This window comes from Protopterus annectens, chromosome 7.part0 (genome assembly GCF_019279795.1).
Source record: "Protopterus annectens isolate FY-2018-M chromosome 7.part0, PAN1.0, whole genome shotgun sequence".
NCBI lineage: Eukaryota > Metazoa > Chordata > Ceratodontiformes > Protopteridae > Protopterus > Protopterus annectens.
The window spans coordinates 1,023,125,342-1,023,145,289 of record NC_056739.1 but is presented as its reverse complement, the minus strand read 5'-3'; the positions used below and the strand labels follow the sequence as shown (position 1 = coordinate 1,023,145,289).

The following is a 19,948-nucleotide window of genomic DNA, read 5'->3' as shown; positions in this document are numbered from 1 at the left end:
AAGTAGAGCGGCTTTGAACTCTTCCATAGTAAATGGCTGGTCAGACTTGGTTTTTTGGATTTGCTTATGAGCTTCAGATTGTGATTTAGTGCTATGTCTCTTTGTAGAGATCTCCTTTTCCGGAGAGTTGATTAGCGATAACCTGGTCTTACTGGATTGTGATTCCATTTGTTCCATATAGCTTTTGACTGTTTGCTTGTCTGGGTTGTTTTCTTAAGGCTGGTAGGCCCAAGCACATGTATCCAGAGTCACCACTGCTACAGAAGAGAGTGTTCTGGCTTAATCTTGCTTCGAGACCATAAAATAAGCCACAAGTAGGTGAAAGTATATTTTCCCTTATATTATATTTGTTTGTTGTAAGATTTGATGCAGTGGTATTGAGTGATTTGGTTAGATTAGAAATTATTTTTGAGAGCAGGTTGAAGAAGGGCTTCCTATTTGGCGGCCATCTTAGACAAAAAACAGAAGAGAAGGGCTTTAATATCTTGCAATTTTAGTAGTGACAACCCAATGTTTACTCATTCATTAAATTGCTTAATGAGTTGTTTCAAATGGAGCCTTTTTAAATAGAGATCAAGTTAGATAAAAAGTTAGAACACAAGAGAAAATGACTTGCACTGAAGCACACACACATTGCAAAAATCAAATCCAATAGCTTTGGATAGTTCCAGAATGCCAATGCTAACAGGCATGGCAAATAACTGAAGGGTAAAGCTAACTGAAGCAAGCAAATTGGGTTAACTCAAAATTCTTTGGTGAAGGTTCAAGCAGTGCTCCACTATGATGTGGAATTTCATTCCTGGGTTAAAACGTCTAAACATTACAACCAGATGACAGTTGCGTGTGTGTGGTGCAATACAGCCAATTTTGGTAGCAGGAAAGGACAGTAGTGTATTACAGCAAAGTAATAAACATGGACAGTACTAAGCAAGACAAAATGTACATTAGATCAATAATGGAAAAGAAAGTCAGCTGAAGGCATTTTTCATAGCTTCATGCATATTATATGGACCAAGTGAATGACTTTAGTCAGAGTCGCTAGCGGCATACATGGAGACGGCACACTTGACACTTTTGGCCATGACAGTGAATGGGGGAGGGGTAACAGCAACAAAAGGATACAAGCTTATTTAAAAAAAAGCTTTCAATATGGTCACGGTTTTAGATTTTAAAATCTCCACAAATACTCGGAAAGAATTACAAAGTGATTTTTACTTTTTTGGTTGAGGAAAGTTGCAAAATGTGGAAAGGAAAGTTTAAAAAAAAAAAAAGTATGGTTGCCCCACTTTGCCAATTTAGGGAAAGAGCAAATCAGAAAACATCAGATTAATGAGAGCATCAGGACAGGATCCAAAAAAATACTTCCTTACAACAGTTGCCCTTTAAAAGGAGATGCAGTAATGCTCAGTGCAAGGAGAAAAGTAAAAAAAAATATTGGGAATTTATTACTGAAGCGTCTGAAGCTTAGCGAATTAGAAGAGAAAAGAAAATTGAGAAAGGCTGAACAAAGGCTGAACAAAGGCAGCTCAAACTTCAAGTGATAAAAGTCTAGCGATACTGCTGACAGCTTTGACGTTAAGGGGAGATTAGTTTCATTCTGGTTTGAGAAGGTGGAAGCAAGCAAAATATCCACATGTTTTAAGTATAGCAAAGCGTGACTGTTGAGATTTGTTTGAAGTTGATATCAGTCTAAAGGTAGACTGCTTACTGAAAAAAACCACCACCACCAGAAGAAAACTAGTTAAAATCTTTGTGACCTAGGCAAACTTACTTCTTCTTCTTTCGGCTTTTCGCAGTTAGGGGTTGCCACAGTGGATCACCTGTCCGCTCATGATTGGCAGTGAAGTTTTATGGTGTTGAGTTGCCAGCCCGGCACCCAACCTTCCACAGAAGGCACACACACGCACACATGCCTAGGGCCAATTTAGTGTGTCCAATCCACCTACAGCATGTCTTTGGGATGTGGGAGGAAACCGGAGCACCTCAAGGAAATCCACGCGACCACAGGGAGGACATACAGACACCGAACAGATGGCACCCCAGCTGAGGATCGAACCAGAGAACCTCTTGCTGTGAGGCGCCAATGCTAACCACTGAACCACCGCAGCTGACATAGGCAAACCTTACACTTGTATAAAATAATCAAACCAAATTAACGTACACATTTACAGCCATTATTCATCACATAATATCCTACAATCTAAACATTACATAAAATTAAAATTACTCAATAGCTGCCTGCTCTTAAATCAGATTCCTCTTCCATTTTTTTTAAAACACGTCTTCGCCCCTTTTGCCACAGTTTTGCCAGATCAACTCTTTCTGCTGGTAGGTTTGAATCTTTACTCATAAGGATCTTTGTGTGTACGCTCCAAATATGGCCATGAGAAAGCATCAGTGTGCCCTTTCAATTTACAATGCCGGATGTAGAATACTAGTCCAGTTGCTTATTTGTGCCCCCATAAAATTCAGATGGTTCCTTTTAAAAATTTCTCTGGTACAGCAGAAAATCTCAATTCTAACATTTTTTGAAACATATCTTCTGGAGCAGGCTCATATTCAGACAGCCTTTTCTTAATTCAGACCTCCGATTTTTGCAGTTATTAGCTAAACTGAACATCTTTTTAAATCTTCTTTTATTTTTTTCCAGCCTTTTATTGGAGTTGATATACACCTTCAGTGTTGAGTTTAACTAGCTCTGAGCACATTTGATTTTTTCCTCTAGATTACTGGAAGCCAAGTCTTGCACCAAAATATGGAGTTTGAAGTTCTTCTTGCGCAACAGCTGCAGGATTCTTCCCAGACAGTGTGCTCTTCACCTTTCTAGCTGTATTTTCCTTAAGGATCCGTTTCTTCTTTGAAGGCATCCAGGCAGTCCACGTACTAGTCAGTAACTGAATTTTACTCAAGCTGACATTTCAGGCTGCTGTTTCTTAGTTTCGGCTTTTGCACTAGGAGAGCTGAAGTTAAGCTGCTGATCAGGGTGTAAGCCATCTTGACAGTCTCTCGTTCCTTCTTATGTCAAGAGAAAAGCCTGCTTATCTGCAGAGCAGCCTATCTTTATAAAACAGTAAATACCTTTGCTGTCATTGAGAACACACTTTTCCCCCAGCTGTTCCCCCAGCTGCTAATGTAGACTATCCAGTCAACAATACAAAGCACGTGTCACACACTAAATGGCTGATGTTAAAACACTGTCACAGGCTACTTGGTCTACTAAGGTCAGTAAAATTTCCCAACCTAGAGACTCTAACAAGTTAATTTTTCTCCAAGCCCTGAAAAAGCACTGCCTTGGTCTGCTTCACACTTTCAGGAAGTGTTAGTATTGATTGCGTTCAATTCTTCAAAGAAAGGCAAACATGGGGAAGGGAAAAAAAAGAGGCTCAAGATATCACATCAGAACCAGGATAGGTGCCTTTTGCATGCTTCATTGTTTTTACCTAGTGCTCTGGCTTCTGTCCACATCCCCAAAAGCTTGCAACAAGTGAAATGGTGAACTTCCAAGCTGCCTGTATGCGCATGAACAGTATACGAATACAAGTGGGTGTGGGAGTGTCTTACAATGAAACAGCACCTCATTTAGGCTTTGCTTCTCAGGAGCCTAGCACCAACTACAGTACTGAAACAGACCTCTGGTTTCCCTGTAATCTTGAACTGGATAAAGCAAGTACTGGAGATCAATAAATGCACCCACTATACACCAAATAAAACTTGCATTTCAAACATGAGTAAAGGCACAGGTCTAAAGGCACAGGTCACACTGTTTTATTGAAAAAGTATTGCAACTTCTGAGGTCCAAGACGCTGGTTTGATATAAACTACTTCATTTGATTTGTATCCTTACTCACTTGTTCTTCGTTCTTTAAGTAATGTTTGCATATCAGCTGCAAAGTTGTACATGCATCACATGAAGTGTGTTAACCATCCACTACCATTTTAGTAATGCGCCATTTCCCCAAACCTTTATCTTCGAATGACATACTCGCACTCAAACTGGACACAAATATTTCTCTCACCCTTCAATATTACACGTATTAAAATATGCTCAGCAATTCTTATATACAGTGGTACCATTTCTGCTGCCCTCTCCTGACACACTCCAACCTTGTAAGGAATGCCATTTCCTCCTGGATAAAAACTGCTTCTGCACACTGCCAAAGATCACACCACCATTTTAACACTATTTTTGGTTACACATCTACTGCAACATGCCATCTTTCTGCACTCTGATGAAATTGCCTCTCTCCTCCCATTCTTTCCTCCACAAGGACTCCCTTCACGTCCTCTAACCCATCTATTATGGCTTCTGGTGTGGGTTTTCACCACCGTTTGCCCTTCTATTAAATGCAGTCATACTACTGCCCGATGGCAATAGTCTCGGGTGGTGTATTGGTGGTTAGACTCTCCTTTGAGGCCTCATCCCTTTTTGTGGGATGGTCCATAACTTCCCATCTTTTTACTGTTTGTGCCTCATGTACATTTTTTTTTTTTTTTTACTTTTAGACCATCCAATACCACCTACTTTTAATTTTTTAAAGCTTATTCAAGTTTTTGCATCCAGGCAAGGAGCCAAACACTTTTTTTTTTTTTGCTTTGCAGAGAATCTGGACTGAAGAATGTTGTTGTGACCTTCTGCTTTTCCCAGTTAGGGGTCGCCACAGCAGAACTCTGGTCCGCTAATAACTGGCAGTTGATTTTTACGTACCGAGTTGACAGCCCGGATGCACAACCTTCCAACGAAGGTACGCCCATTCATGCATGTCTCCACACAGAAGACGCTCAGAGTCGACCCAGACAGCGTCTTACTGTGAGGCGACAACGCTACCGCAGCACCACCACTGCGGATAGAATCTGGACTGAAGAATAATGTTGGTAATTCAGAGACCAGAAAGGCATCAGACTATCCTCTCAACTAAAATTAAAATGACATCTTTGAAGTTACCCTGCTCTCTCTCTCTTCCCTCACTCAACTACAGGAATACTGCTATTGACTCTACCCTGGGACTTTTAACTTCTCGCCATCCTTTGACTGAAAAAAGGTCAGTTAGATGTACTATCAGTTCCAGGTTATGAACAACCCCCAAGATGGATGCAACTTGGAAGTGAACAAAGCAGTAGAGATAATGGTGTGGACTTCTGTAGAAGGGCTTTACATTCTATAACTTTTTTTTTCCTTTTTAAGATTGCACTTTGTAGACGCCCAATCTGCAGTCAGTTCTGCTTTAACTTGTATAGTTCTCCAAACATCTTACTCTGCATTTCTTTATTACTTCCCAGAATGTTGTGGTTCTCCATTTCAACTGGCACTTTGGTTTCACATGACAAGTTGTTTCAGCGTTCAATCTCTTTATGCCTATCTCAGTACCCCAGCTTCATAGCCATACTTTGCCATTCGACACACCTTGAAGGCAATTGTGCCAAGACGTCAAAGAATACACTTTTTTTTTATATCTATTGCCTTCTGTGGTCACTGGCATTGTGGTTGAGATACTTTGCCATTTTGTTGGATTCAGCCACTGGCACCCCTCACTTTCATTTGGCTCTACTTTACAATGTTTACTTTGATGTATGCCGCTTGCTGGATGGTTTAGATCACACCTATTTCACAGCACTCAAAACTGATAAATTATGCTGCCACTGATTGGCTTCTTTGCAGCAGCAGAATATTAAGAACATTTGCACAGTTATGGAACGGACATATTAACAGCATCAATGGCTTAAATGTTGCAGGTTGAGGAAAAGCAGAAAACAGCCAGTATCGCCATCCCTTTCCCTTGTTCCTTATGGTCTTTCGTTAGTACCTACATCAAATCACAAGTCTTGCTTTCAGTACATGTTTTACTTGTACAGAATGCAGAGAGCCATCAATTGCTGTAAGTGTAACACTGCAGTCCTGCCAGCAGCTTTCTGGGGGTATCCTCCAGGACCCCCGCTATTAAATCATACTCGCTCACTATACAATCCCAGCTGCTGCTCCAAGCATCCAGTGACAACATAAGAATGTTCCACCACTATGTCCTCTGGGAATGTGTAACAGAAGTGTAACAGGGGGTTGGATGACACTTTAAAGCATCAGCAGTTTTTTCACCTCTTGCAGCATATGATTGTTTCACATTTCCAACAGTTCAGTGCACAAATTACAAGTAAATGTTGGTTCTACATCCAGCAGCGAAAGAATCAAGCATAGTTACAGTGGGTTAAAAAAAGTGTACACACCCCTGTTAAAATGCCAGGTTTTTGAGATAAAAGGAGAGACCACAATAAATCATTTCAAAACTTTTACCACCTTTAAATGTGACCTATAACCTGTACAATTCAATTGAAAATTGAATCTGTTAGGGGAAAAATATAAAAAGATAAAAAACATACAATAAGCTGGCTGCATAAGTATGCACACGCTTAAACTAATACTTTGTCAAAGCAGCTTTTGATTTAATTACAGCATTCAGTCTTCTTGGGTAGGAGTCTATCAGCATGGCACATTAAATTGGCAATATTTGCCCACTCTTCCTTGCAAAAGTGCTCCAAATCTGTCAGATTATGAGGGCATCTCTTGTGCACAACCCTCTTCAGGCCACCCCAAAGATTTTCTATTGGATTTAGGTCTGGGCTCTGGCTGGGCCATTCTAAAACCTTAATTTTCTTCTGGTGAAGCCATTCTTTTGTTGATTTGGATGTATGCTTGGGGTCACTGTAGTGTTGAAAAGGTGAAATTTTTCTTTTCAACAGATGCCTGAAGGTTTTGGGCCAAAAGCGACTGGTATTTGGAACTGCTCATAAAATTCCCTCCACCTTGACTGAAGCCCCAGTTCCAGAAGAAAAGCAACCCCAAAGCATGATACAACCAACCCCCATGCTTCACCCTGGAGATGGTGTTCTTTTGGCGATGCAAAGTATTTTTGCGCCACACATACCTTTTGGAATTCTGGCCAAAAAGTTTAACCTTGATCTCAGACCATAACACATTTTCGCACATGCTTTTGGGAGACTTCATGTATTGTTTTGCAAATTTTAGCCGGGTCTGAAGTTTTTCCTCTGTAAAAAAGGCTTCCGTGTTGCAACCCTACCCCTACAGTCCAGACATATGCAGAATACAAGAGATTGTAGTCGCATGTAGTACACATCTACTACTTGCCAGAAATTCCTGCAGCTCCCTCAGTGTTGCTGTAGGTCTCTTGGCAGCCTCCCTGACCAGTTTTAGTCTCATCTTTTCATCAATTTTGAAGGGACGTCCAGTTCTTTGCAATGTCACTGTTGTCCCATATTTTCTCACTTTCTGATGCCTATCTTCAATGTGTTCCATGGTATATCCAATGCTGTGCAAATTTCTTTTGTACCCTTCTCCTGATGGATACCCTTCAACAATGAGATCCCTTTGATCCTTTGTAAGCTCTCTGCGAACAATGGCTTTTGCTGTAATAGGCAACTGAGTAAATGTCAGGAAAATCTTACTAGGACAGCTGAACTTTAGAGTTAAGAGTCTCTTATTGATGGCAGGTGTGTACCCAAGAAGACTGAATGCTGTAATTAAATCAAAAGGTGCTTTGACAAAGTATTCGTTTAAGGGTGTGCACACTTATGCAACTAGCGTATTGTACTTTTTTTTTTTTTTATATATTTTTTCCCCCAACAGATTAAGATGTAAAATTCAATTGGAAAAACAAACTATTCACATTAAAGGTGGGAAACGTTTTGAAATGACTGTTGTCTCTTTTATATCACAAAAACCTGGCATTTTAAACAAGGGTGTGTACACTTATATCCACTGTATCTCCATGGAAAACATAGTTCTCCCTCTCTCAGATACAGATTTGGTTGTCTTGATGAAAATATATTATCCGGGTCTATTTCAGTAATTTGCTAGCACTATATTTATCAGGCGTACCCCACAGTGTTCCACTAGTATTGCACCCCATTTTCAGAGAAGTAAGGTAGTATTTTTTTTTTTTTTTTTTTTTTTACACAAGGAAATTTGGTCTAGGAAATGGGAATAATTCTTTGCTCTTGTATTTATCGAGGAAAAAAAAAAGTGAGTGACGACATCTCATTAATTTAAGACATTTAGAAAGAATTTAGTGTTCCATATAACAATTCAGACACAAGAATGAGAAAGTGACCGAGAAATATTAACAGCTCTACTTCTGTAGACTAAATGGCTTACGTCTTCTATATGTAAATGAATTTTGCACATTTATACTGATTGAAGTGTTTGTGTGCTTGTGACACTGAATAAGCTTTTGATTTTTGCACTGCCAAAAAATGTAAAGGCTCATCTTTCCAAGAAGTGCTATGGAATCTAACGACCATCTGTGCTATCGCCAGATTAGGAAGATGGGACAGTAATTTAGCAACCTAGTCGAGGGAGGGCACCTCAGGAGTGCAGTAATGCACAGTAATTCTAGGTAACTGGTGTTCGTGTGCACTGGCAGTCTAACCTTTCATGCATTAAATGACAAAGTGCAACCTCTAAGCTACTGCCACATTATCCCCATTTGCCTCTTACTTTGTGAAGAAAAATACTAAGTCCATCTTTACCATGAGCTCACAGAGGAATACCCCTCCTACTACAAAAAAGCGACAGAAAGATTAAAATCAAGCTACTCACATGACTACGACAGACATGGGTTATAATGATAAAGTTACACAAAGTGAGAAGTATGCAGGGTCATGCAAGGATAGCTATGTATCCACCAAAACCATAATGTGCTACGGCTATATAACACTTGTGTATCCCCAACCAGAAAGTGCTAGAGGTATTAATACAGACTTCTACAGCCTTATTCAGCAGAGTACGAAAGCACAACTTTTATAATATGTGCAGAAGTGCCAGGCAGACAAAGTGGAGGGAAAAAGTGTGAGATGCTTAGTTATGCATATACATTCTAAATAAACTCAGTTAATTACAGTCAATAAATATGTCCGCAAGAAATCCTGTCAGAAGAAAAAAAAATTAAAATACATCAATATACTTACTTTTCTCGGTCCCAGGTGTAGTGCTAAACAAAATGTCCTTGAAGGCTACCCTTTGGCACTGGTACCAGAGGTGGCCGTCCCTGTTCTTTCTACATCCGCACTGTAATGTCCAGTGCTGAGCTCTTCACTGACCAACACTCCGTAGCAACTTGTACATTAGAGCTGCAGTGAACTACAACCAACACAAAGGAGGACATTCAGGAAAGGACAGGGACATGTAATGTCCAGTGCCTGTATGAATGCTGCAATTCAGGAATCAAATAAGAAATTCAGGTCTCAAGTTCAGTTTTTCTTTTCGTCAGAGCTGCTTGAAACTAACAGCCTTGCTATGCAGGAATCCAAACGTCTATTAAAAAGTGATTTACGATTAAGGAGTTATACTGCCAGGAGCCATTAAGTGCTAGCACTGGGTGATTAAGGTACACAAAGATAATTGCCCTTACCATAATGAAGAATACATCACTGCAGTGTTACTCTTATGGTTTGTCCTGCCGAACAGCATTATAATGTTAGCACAATGTGTCTACTGTAGACCATTTCAGATTACAAATCTAATTTCTTCTGAAATGTTAACTGGACTTAAACAGCCAGATGCCCAGATATCTGCGAGGGGGGGGGACACTAGGGAAGAGTGGACAATACAGATGCCATAGTAAAGTCAGAAGAATAGTAAAACAAAGTAAGCCCTTCATGACAGATGGGCACAACTCAAAAGATTATAGCAGTCTCTACCCCAGTATGACTCAAGTTACAGCAGGCAGTTGTGAAGCATGACAGAGAGGATAACTTACCAGGAGATGCCACACACAGTGCATCACTCAAGAACTCCACATATCACTGTTTATTCAGTAAGAGCAGGAAGTAACAGAACACTCCCCCGACCCTTCCCTGACACACAAACAGTGCAGGAAATAAGAAAAAAAGAACAAAAAGCAAATCAAATGCTGCAGAATGTTTGGAAACTGGCATGAAAGAACATCCTCAGGAAACTCATTCCCCTTGCGTCACTCAGTGCTCTGCCAAGATGAGCAGTAAATTACAATTAAAGTTAAATAAATACATGTAACTGTAGTTCAGCTGACAGGACCTATTAACTCACTGAAAGAGTAACGGCACAAAAAAAGTCAAATTCCACTTGAAAGACCCGCATGTCTAGTCTCCAATCTGTGCCACTGTGCCAGTCATTAGACACAGCATTCAGCTCACAACTTTTATAATGCTACAGCATCGCTTCTTAATGTCAACTTTAGGTAAACTTCCATCAGTGCACAGCTTTAGCATAAAGAGATACCAATCTGTAGGGACTTTCCAAGAAGCTTCTGTAACAAAACTAAGACATGCAAAATTTCAACTTACCAGAAGCGGAGAAGCGGACAGATTCAACTTTAACATCTGAAACATATGGTGTGCTGTTCTAATAAATTATTAGAAACCTCCAATACTACATAGTCAGATGCCAGGTGTCACCATCAAAAATAATAACCCTCAGGATCAAAGAGGTGCAAGAAGGGCTGGGGCCAGAACAAAAAAAGCAGCAGGAAACCACTAGAACGTATTGCTTCTGGAGGCATCTACTATAAAGAAGGTCAAATACAAATTATCAGCATAAGATCAACATAGTCAACAGCAAACTTAAGCAATTAAACTGGATACGTGTGTGTATTTTTTCCTACACAACATTTACTTTTGCAGAGATCTTAGTAACACAACACTGTATTTTCGAGTCTCAGGTGGTTTTCATAGTGACTAAAGGTAATTTGGCTAGTGCACCAAACAAATGTTAATGTTTCTGTTTTGAACTAAAGCACCTCAGAAGTCCCCCCCCCAATATCAGGTACAATGGGAACCGTCTACATCTACCACTGCTACATCAACTTAAGGAGGACCTAGACTTGGTATCTTAAAAGTGTGGTGCCTCCATAATGCAGGACCACCACTATACATACAAACATCTCAAGCACAGGCATTAATGCCCTTCTAGCTTGCAAATATACCAAAACACTTGTCCCCATAAGTATCTAGGCTGTTCTTCAAAATATCTAAACTAGTACTTGCATTAAAGTAATTTGGTAGTCTGTTCCATGCATCAGCTATTCTGTCAGAGAACCAGTCAGTACACTTCTCATTCCTATAAATTCTACATGGGTTGTCTGATTATTCTCTACTACGTTTTGTTAACACCAAACATTCCTGGAGGTTAGTGGTCACTAAATGCCCTACATACTTGAATAAAATCTCCTTCTAGATATCTGTAAGAGAGAGTTTGTACAAGTTCAGATATTTTAGTCTTTCATAATAATTTCAATCTTCACATCCATGGATACCCTTGGTATATTTCCGTTGTACTCTTTCCAGTTTACTCCTGCTTGCTTTCTTATTGTTATTCCATACTCAAGTTTGGGTCCAATGTAACTAAACAATGACTTCACAATTTTTGATTTCCTAGACTTTATAAATCTTTTCATACAACTTATAGTTCTATTATTAACCAAATGGTTGATAGGACTAGAAAGACTCCTAGCTGAACCTACCCATATACCCAGGTCCTTAAAGAGTCTACAGTTTCAATCACTGTATGCTGTATTAAATATTCACCTTTCAAATTTAGGTCTACCAAATCGCATATGCTTATTTTTTGATGCACTTATCAGCATATTCTTCTGTGTCCAAATGGTCAATTTAGTCAAGTTATTTTGCAGACATGCCTTATCTGCAACACATGTAATCGGTTTACCCAATTTTAGGTCGCATGCACATAGACTACAAAACACCTCAGATGAAAAAGTTAGGTCTGAACGATACAATTTAAGCAAATAAGGGCCTAGGACCGAGCCCTGTGGGACACCCTGACTATAACCAAGGATTTCACTTATCCAGTTGCTGTATACTTGCCATGCCCTATTTGTAAGCCATGCCCTATTTGTAAGCCATGCAGCTAACCATCTTATCAAGAGTACATCAATATCTAATTGCACTTATTTATTGATCAGTGTTGTGTATGAACCTGCCAAATGCTGAAGTCTGTATAAATTACACCACAGCACATTTTTTCATTCATAGCTACTATATTGTTACAGAACATCATGTTACACCACTGTGCTGCACTATGTCAGTATTAGAGAATTAATCTAAATTATCACTTTGTGGGGGATAGAACCTGGGCCTTCAGATCTCTGCATCAAAAGGTTAGGGTGTCATACACATGTGCATGTATTTCAAGGGTATCATGTATTCAATCCATCAAGCTAATACACAATTTACATATAGCGGTTGGCATTGTCGCTTCACAGCAAGGGGTTCTCCCGTTCGATTCTTGGCTGGAGTGCCTTCCGTGTGGAGTCTGCACATCCTCCCCATGGTCAAGGGACGTATAAAGACATGCAGGTAGGTGTGTGCGTGAATGTTGTGTGCCTTCCTTAAGGTTGGGCGTCAGGCTGGCAACTCGGCACCGTAAAATCCACTGCCAATCATTAGCAGACCAGAGCTCTGCTGTGGTGACCCCTAACCGGGAAAAGCCAAAAGACATTTATTTCTATACAGAATATTATCAGATGCACAAATGATATTCTTTATATATTGTTACAGAAGCACACTAGCATCGTTACAGAAGCACACGAGCATAGATAAGTGCACATCATAAGAATCGTTGCTCCAGGATTGATACTTCCCCTCCAAAGGAATAAGCCATAGGCAGACACCTCTAAAATCAAATCATAGGGAAGCCGTTTGTAAGCAAATTGTGCATTTCTCACAGTCACCTTTAACATTTACCGGAGTCTGTCACCAACTTTGACCTAGTCACTCAACAACCTACCCAAGAAGATCCTGTTCAAATTAAGGAAATTTTTTCTAGTCAAAAAGTGCAAGTGACACATTCTTTTTGAAAAATACTGTTAAAAAAAAAAAAAAAAAAAAATTCTCATCCCTTAAAAATCAGGGATTTGAAACTCCCCAAAACAGGTAATTATAAAACAGGCGGCCATTACTATTCACGTTGACTACTTGTGATTAAACCACACCAACTATGGGTACATCCTGGGATACCCACACCCAGTCGCAGTTTAATCATAATGCCTATATTCACTCATTTAATGAATTTAGGAACTGTGTTACCCACTCCCAAAACCCCAAATTATATACAATTATAAAGCAGAATAGCAACAGGGTATTTGATAAATCTGGGTAAAAGACTCATGCTGCAGGCATTCCGAGTGTCATAGCTATTAACACAACCACATGGCACAGTACCCTCTGATCGGTTAAACTCATGAATTCACACTAGTTAGTTTCAGATGCACCTGCTAGAATCGGTCTAGCTTAAACACAAACAGCTGGCAAGCTAAACTGCCATGTTTATACACAGTAATATAAAGCTCTAACCAGCGAATGGCTGCTTTTGATCTGCTGCCTCTGTTTCCAAATAAAGGTACACATGCTGTGAAGCACATGGATACAAATACCGGAACTTTGGAATACCTCCACAACAAGACATTTTTGAACCCCCCTTAAAAAATGTTAAAACTACAAAAAAAACTATGCAGAACAAAAACTATGCAGAACATTAAAAAATTTATTTTTCTCAAAAAGGCAACAACCTTTCCCAAAAAAACACGTTTTACAATAAACCAAGCTGGCAGCAGCTTAGAAATGAGTAGTAATTTCAAAGAAATCATTAATGTTTGAGAAGACAGCAGCGAGTAGATGCTTTACAGCAAGAAAGCTCAACTGCCTACTTTCCCTTTCCATTCTCCCTGCAGTGAAAACAGGGGGCATAATGTCATAACCTCTGGGACTTTGCCAGTCTAAGACTTTAGAGGTGCACTCCAGTGGGGGTTAGGTCACAGCTTACCAATATTTCAGAAGCACTTGAGAGTTCAACAGTGAGAAAAAAATAATAATTCTGGATAGATGAGCAAAAGAACTGGTTCCAGAACAAAAAAAAAAAAAAAAAAAAAAAAAAAAAGTCACTTTAAACATTCTTCCCAGTCCCAAAAGTGTCAATGCAGACTCATTCCAAACAAGTTCAAGATGCCGATTCTGCAGAAATTCACACTTTCTCCTACAGTCAAGCAGAATAAACTGCATTCTCCTTCCCACAGGACATGTTACAAATATTTTTGTTTCTCAGTCGTGCAATGAAAACTTAACACCAAAGAATTCCTGAGCATACTAAAGTCTCATGTTCTCTTCCATCCTAATGGCTTCTTTTGGAAGGCCCCACATAATCTAGTAGTATGCAAGGAGTTCGACCGTTGCCTTTGTTCTTGAATGACTAGGAGTTAAAACAGACCCCGCAGCAATTAACACACAAGACAAACATTTCCATCATCCTGCCAAGCCAGAAAATTAAACCAAGGTTCCACAAATTATATTTCAGGAGCCTAGTTTCAAGAGCTATGACAGCAATGGACTTTGTCACCATCCCAGGGGAAGTAGCACCTAAATTAAGAGATGCCATCTGTGTCTGGTCCTGAAATCTACCTATACAGTTCTTCAGCAAGAGCCTCTGCAAATAGCAATAGACAATGTTACAGTGATATGGCACATAACGAGCTAAGAGGCACTCAAATTGTGCAGGCTCACAATGATTGCAATCTCTTAATTGAGGAATGGGCAGTTGAGTCAAATGCAGTCCTGCAAGGAAATTACATACTACACAAGCCAGTGAAGAGCAGCAAAATTAATATTAATATCTCATGAATGGTTGGACACATCTGTGTTCCTTGACAAAGTATAGTAGTAAGGCTTTATGGACATCTGTCTGCACACAGACAGCTCTCAGTGCTTTCCATCATATTGGCTTAAATCAGTAGTGATAATACCTCACTTTTGGTTGAGGGGTCTTCTACATGTATTCATTCCAAAATTTTTTTTTTTTTTTTTTGTCTTTTTAAGTATCAATTCTAATTGCTCTCCTCCAGCAAAGACAACCATGGCTCATTCTTCTAACTTAATTTCAATAAAAGAGCCCCCTCTCCTAGACACAGACTTGGATTTACATTTCATTTTAGAGAGGAAACCTAGTTTCTTTCTGACTAACCTATTATGTATTCATTCCAAAATTTTTTTTTTCTTTTTGTCTTTTTAAGTATCAATTCTAATTGCTCTCCTCCAGCAGACAACCATGGTTCATTCTTCTAACTTAATTTCAATAAAAGAGCCCCCTCTCCTAGACACAGACTTGGATTTACATTTCATTTTAGAGAGGAAACCTAGTTTCTTTCTGACTAACCTATTATGTATTCATTCCAAAATTTTTTTTTTTTTTTTTTGTCTTTTTAAGTATCAATTCTAATTGCTCTCCTCCAGCAGACAACCATGGTTCATTCTTCTAACTTAATTTCAATAAAAGAGCCCCCTCTCCTAGACACAGACTTGGATTTACATTTCATTTTAGAGAGGAAACCTAGTTTCTTTCTGACTAACCTATTCAAGTGATTCAAAAGGGAAAACTTTTGAATTGTACAGATGTATACAAGAGTTTCAAAGTACAGTTATACATAGGACAAACTTCATTTGGACTATACAACTTCAGATTTCTTTATTTAACATTTGTTTACCTGGAAAGTCCAACTGGGTCAGGAACCCATTTTCAGCAGAGGCCCCAGGAGAAAAGCTCAACAATACACAAAAGTTAAGACAATTTAGATGAACACGATAAAAAACAAAGTATTAAAGTACATATTAATAACTGAATATGAAATAAGTACAGAGAGGCAAGTGCAATAATAAATACAAAATAAGTACAAAGAGATAGATAAATAATAATAAAACATGTACTAAACTAAAGTGAAGTACAGCAGTAGATTGCAAACATACATACATACACAGGTAGGAGTAAGGTAAAGAATGAGGATCAGAACATTAGATGCAATTAGATGTTTAGAAGCATGGGAACGTTAAGGGTGTAGAGGAAAGTCCATTAGTCCAATATGCTAGGGGTTAGTAGATGAAATTCCTGTTTTAGGGATAGAAAGGAAAGTACATACAAAAATAAATTTTATGTGCAGAAGGCAGCTGTGCTAAGCTTAGGTGTTGTGCAAGTTTGAGCCAATTTAGTTCTTTCAAAGCTAGGCAGTGGAGGGAATGGTATGGGGCTAACCTGTGGTGAATTTGGCGATTTTCTGCTAGCAGGATTGGAAATTTGGCGATTTTATGGTAGCAGAATTGGTGCTCGTTTTTAAGAGAAGACTGTAAATTGGTGTACAAGGGAACTGTATATGAGGGAGGGAAGCAAAAAGGTGTTGGTGAGGGTTTTTTGATGGAGCTAGTTTGTCTGTAGAGTGTTCCTAGTTTGATTTTTTTTTTTTTTTTAAATGCTATTGCAGATGTGATGTTTTGAAAGTTAATTTGTTGTCTATGGTTGCACCTAGAAGCTTAGATGTGGAAACTGTTTCAATTTTTGTGTTGCCGTGAGAATATTTTAATGTCAGATGAGATCTGCTTTGAAAAGCAGGAGTTTTTTTAAGATTTAAAAAACTAGTTGGTCTTCTCTCAACCATGTCTCTATTGGGGTGAAGGTGGCTTGGTTGAGTTGCTGGAGTTTTATGTTACTGTAGGAGAAAATTATGGTAGTGTCATGTGAGTATTGGATAATGGAGCTATGGTGTGTTGAGTTATGAAGGCTGTTGGTGAAAACATTGAAAAGTAAGGGTCCAGGTACCCCAGTTAGTTTTGTTTGATATTGGGATAATTTATTTTGCCATTTGATGCACTGCTGGTGGTTGGATAAGTAGCTTGCAAACCACTGGAGGGATGGTGGGGTGCAGCCTATAATGGCTAGTTGATGAAGTTTGTTGTGGGACACAAATGCCTTTGATAGGTCTAGCAGTACGATAGGTCTAGCAGTAAGAAAGAAGTGATAGAGTCAATGGATTTGGAGACAGTGTTCATGAAAGAGATTATGGCAGTGGTGGTGCTGTGCGATTGGCAAAAACCATGTTGGATAGGGGTAATTAGTTTGTTTTGGATGAGTTGGTAAAACAATTGCTTACATATGCATTTTTCCAGGAGTTTGGTAGATAGTTCAACGGAATTGCCCCCCTTTATGTAAAGGGGTGATGAGACTTTTTCCAGAGGTTGGGGGGACAATGGACTCTGCTACAGCAATTTATAAGGATACTGACAGGATATGCTATGGCTTCTGCAGCAAGTTTTACATATTCAGGGGGGAGGTTGTCAGAGGAGAGGGAGCATGGATTTAGTTTTTGAGAGAGAGGTAGGGACAGGTTTAAGATAAAAAGGGGATAGAAGATGTAGTACTGGTTTGTTGGGAATGCAAAGGTTTTTTTTTGTTTCTGCAGGAGTCATGATAAGGGTAGAGGGGGATCAGAGATGGGGCTTGAGGTAATTGTGGATGTGGGATTTGTTAACAGTTTGCTGATGTTTATAAAAAAAGTGAGAGTTTAACAGGTCGGCTATCTGAGGGAGTTTTAGAGATGCGTTTCCAAAATTGTTGTTTTTGTGGTTTGCCAATTGATTGAAAAGTGTTTTTTTTTTTTTTTTATACAAGTTCACTAGTTTTTTTTGCTTCATTTCGTAGCGGTTTGATTAAGTTGGCATCAAATTTGTTATTGTGCCATTCATTCCATTCTCACTATCTTGTAGAAGTAGTTTGGTATTTTTGCTAGCCAGGGAGCATGGATAGTCTTTATTCTTTTGGTGCAGAGGGGGGCTAGGCTGTCAAGGGTTTTTAGAAATATACTGAAGTGATGGGGCGTGGCCAAGGATGAACACAGGATAGCAGCAGATTTCTACAGCTCCACCAATTTCATTACACTGACAGGAATTACTTAAAAAATTAATTTTTGAAGTAATTTTCTTTCTAAATATGTTTGTTTTATATAGTTCTTGAACTATATCTAAAAAAGAAAGGAAATCTTAACAATATTCCTGTCGGAAATCACTTTGGAAATTTTCCTGTCAGTTTATCAGTCTGAAATGAGTTCCAGTAAGACAAATTCTCAAGACTCCAGCATCAAGAAAGAACTTCAGTCTCTGATAATTATAATCCAGCAACTTACTGCTAAGATGGATAAAATGGATACTAAAATAGACACCTTCATAGAAAAACTACAAAACAAATAGACTTGTTACATATAGACCTGCAACAACAGAAGATCCAGATGACAGGCATAGAAGAAGCTGTGAATGACATGGAAAATAGAATACAAGAAGAGGAAATCAACATTGAGTTTCTGCTGAAACAAAATACACATTTACAAACAAAGCTGGATGACCTGGAAAATAGATCTAGGCGCAATATCATTAGGATTTTTGGACTGCCAGAAAATATTGAAGGTAACAATATTACTTCTTTTTTAACAACATGGCTCCCTAAAACTTTAGACTTACCAGAAGCATTCTCTTTTGGTATCAAAGAGCACATAGATCTATACCTAATACTAACTAACAAAAACTATCCTAGATCAGTTATAGTTAGATTTTTATCATCTTTTGATAAAGAGATGGTTCTTAAATCTGCTTGGGCTAAAGCTCCTGTTAAGATTAATGAGACAACTGTGTGTTTTGACAATGACTATTCTTCCATGGTAATAGCTAAAAGAAAAGTTTTTCTGCCACTAATAAGGGAGCTTAAAAAAGCACAGTTTAAAACATACCTTCTGTTTCCTGCCAAGCTTAAAATCTTCCTTCCTGATGGTCCTAAAATTTTCGATGACTTAGACTCTGCTTTACTGTTTATCAAAAAATAAGATTTTGGATAAAATAGAAGAAATGGAATGGGCTAGTCCTTCATTAAAGAGACTGGCAACTGAAACTTCGTGGAAGACTTAAGAGAAGAAGAAGAGACTAAAAAACAAATGATTTGTTCTAGGGTTTTTTTTCTCTCATCATTTTATTTCATTATTAATCTTTTTAAATATAGTTCCTGCATTTCCAAGAAGCAACAAATATTTTGAAAAAAGATTTAATCAAAGTTATTCTCTGTGTGCAAAGAAATGTTTTGTTTCATAACTAGTCAAAATATCTGGAGATTTAATGGCAAGTTGTGATTCAACTTGTTTCTCTTTCTGAAAAGGAGAAGTAAGGTTAGTAATTGGATACATTTTTTTTCTTTATCTTTTTATTTTTTCTTCTCCTTTTCTTCTTTTCTTTGTTTAAACAATGACATTCTATTTAGATTATGTAGTGGGTGAAGGGTGGGGGAAGGCAGGGAGAGAAGAGTAATGAAAATATGATTAATAGAATAATAACATATTTATTCCTTGTAAAAAGTTATATGTTCTTCAAATGCTATTCCTAATTATATTTTCTTGTTTACACTGCTTATGCTTGTTTGTAAATAATCTGTCATGCTTTAATAATAATTAGAACTAAATAGTAAATGTTTTATTTTTAACTCTATTAATATAAACAGTAAGTAATATTTCATTGTATATACTTCTTATAGCTTTCTCTTACATTTTTTTTTATTTCTGCCTTACACCCTTTTACTTTCTACTCTCTTTCTTTTCTTTATTAATATATAGAAATGCTTTTGATCATACAGACACAGTAAATAATAAGATTTGCATAAAAATTGAGTTGGGACAAAAATATTGAGTTTTATTACTTATTAATAATTTTGGGCTTAATTTCACTTGCATAGAGGCTGTAATAACCTGTAAAATACATTGTGAAGGTTTTGTCATGTTTAGATGCATTTACACTGCTAAATGAATGTTTGTAAAATGTTAAGAGAGACAATCTGGGATGTGGGCTGTCTCATGCACAGTGTCCATGAGCTACTTCAAAAGCTTCAACTCTCAGAATTCTCACAGAGAAGCTGAAAGCAGCTAGTCTCACCTTTGACCTAGATATCACACCGACATCACAGATTCAGCAATGACACTCTAGGAAATAGAAATGATACAAATACGACTATGTGAAGGAAAATGAACTCTTTAACATCTAAATGTGAGTTACTTTATATAATTACTTAAATATCTATGTTATAATTCATAAAATATGTCAG

At 38.2% G+C, this 19,948-nt stretch overlaps 1 protein-coding gene across 2 annotated transcripts in view; it reads right to left on the bottom strand.

Moving 5' to 3' along the window:
- LOC122806829 (hyaluronidase-2-like) overlaps positions 1 to 19,948 on the bottom strand; it is a 174,071-nt gene that overhangs the window by 111,216 nt on the left and 42,907 nt on the right. Inside the window, exon 1 of one of the 2 annotated variants that reach the window (XM_044077571.1) lies at positions 8,974 to 9,136. The exons of the other annotated variant lie outside the window; for it this stretch is intronic. The gene's annotated coding sequence lies outside the window, so the exon portion shown is untranslated. Of the gene's footprint in view, positions 1 to 8,973; positions 9,137 to 19,948 lie in introns of those variants that run through there. 2 annotated transcript variants of the gene reach the window in all.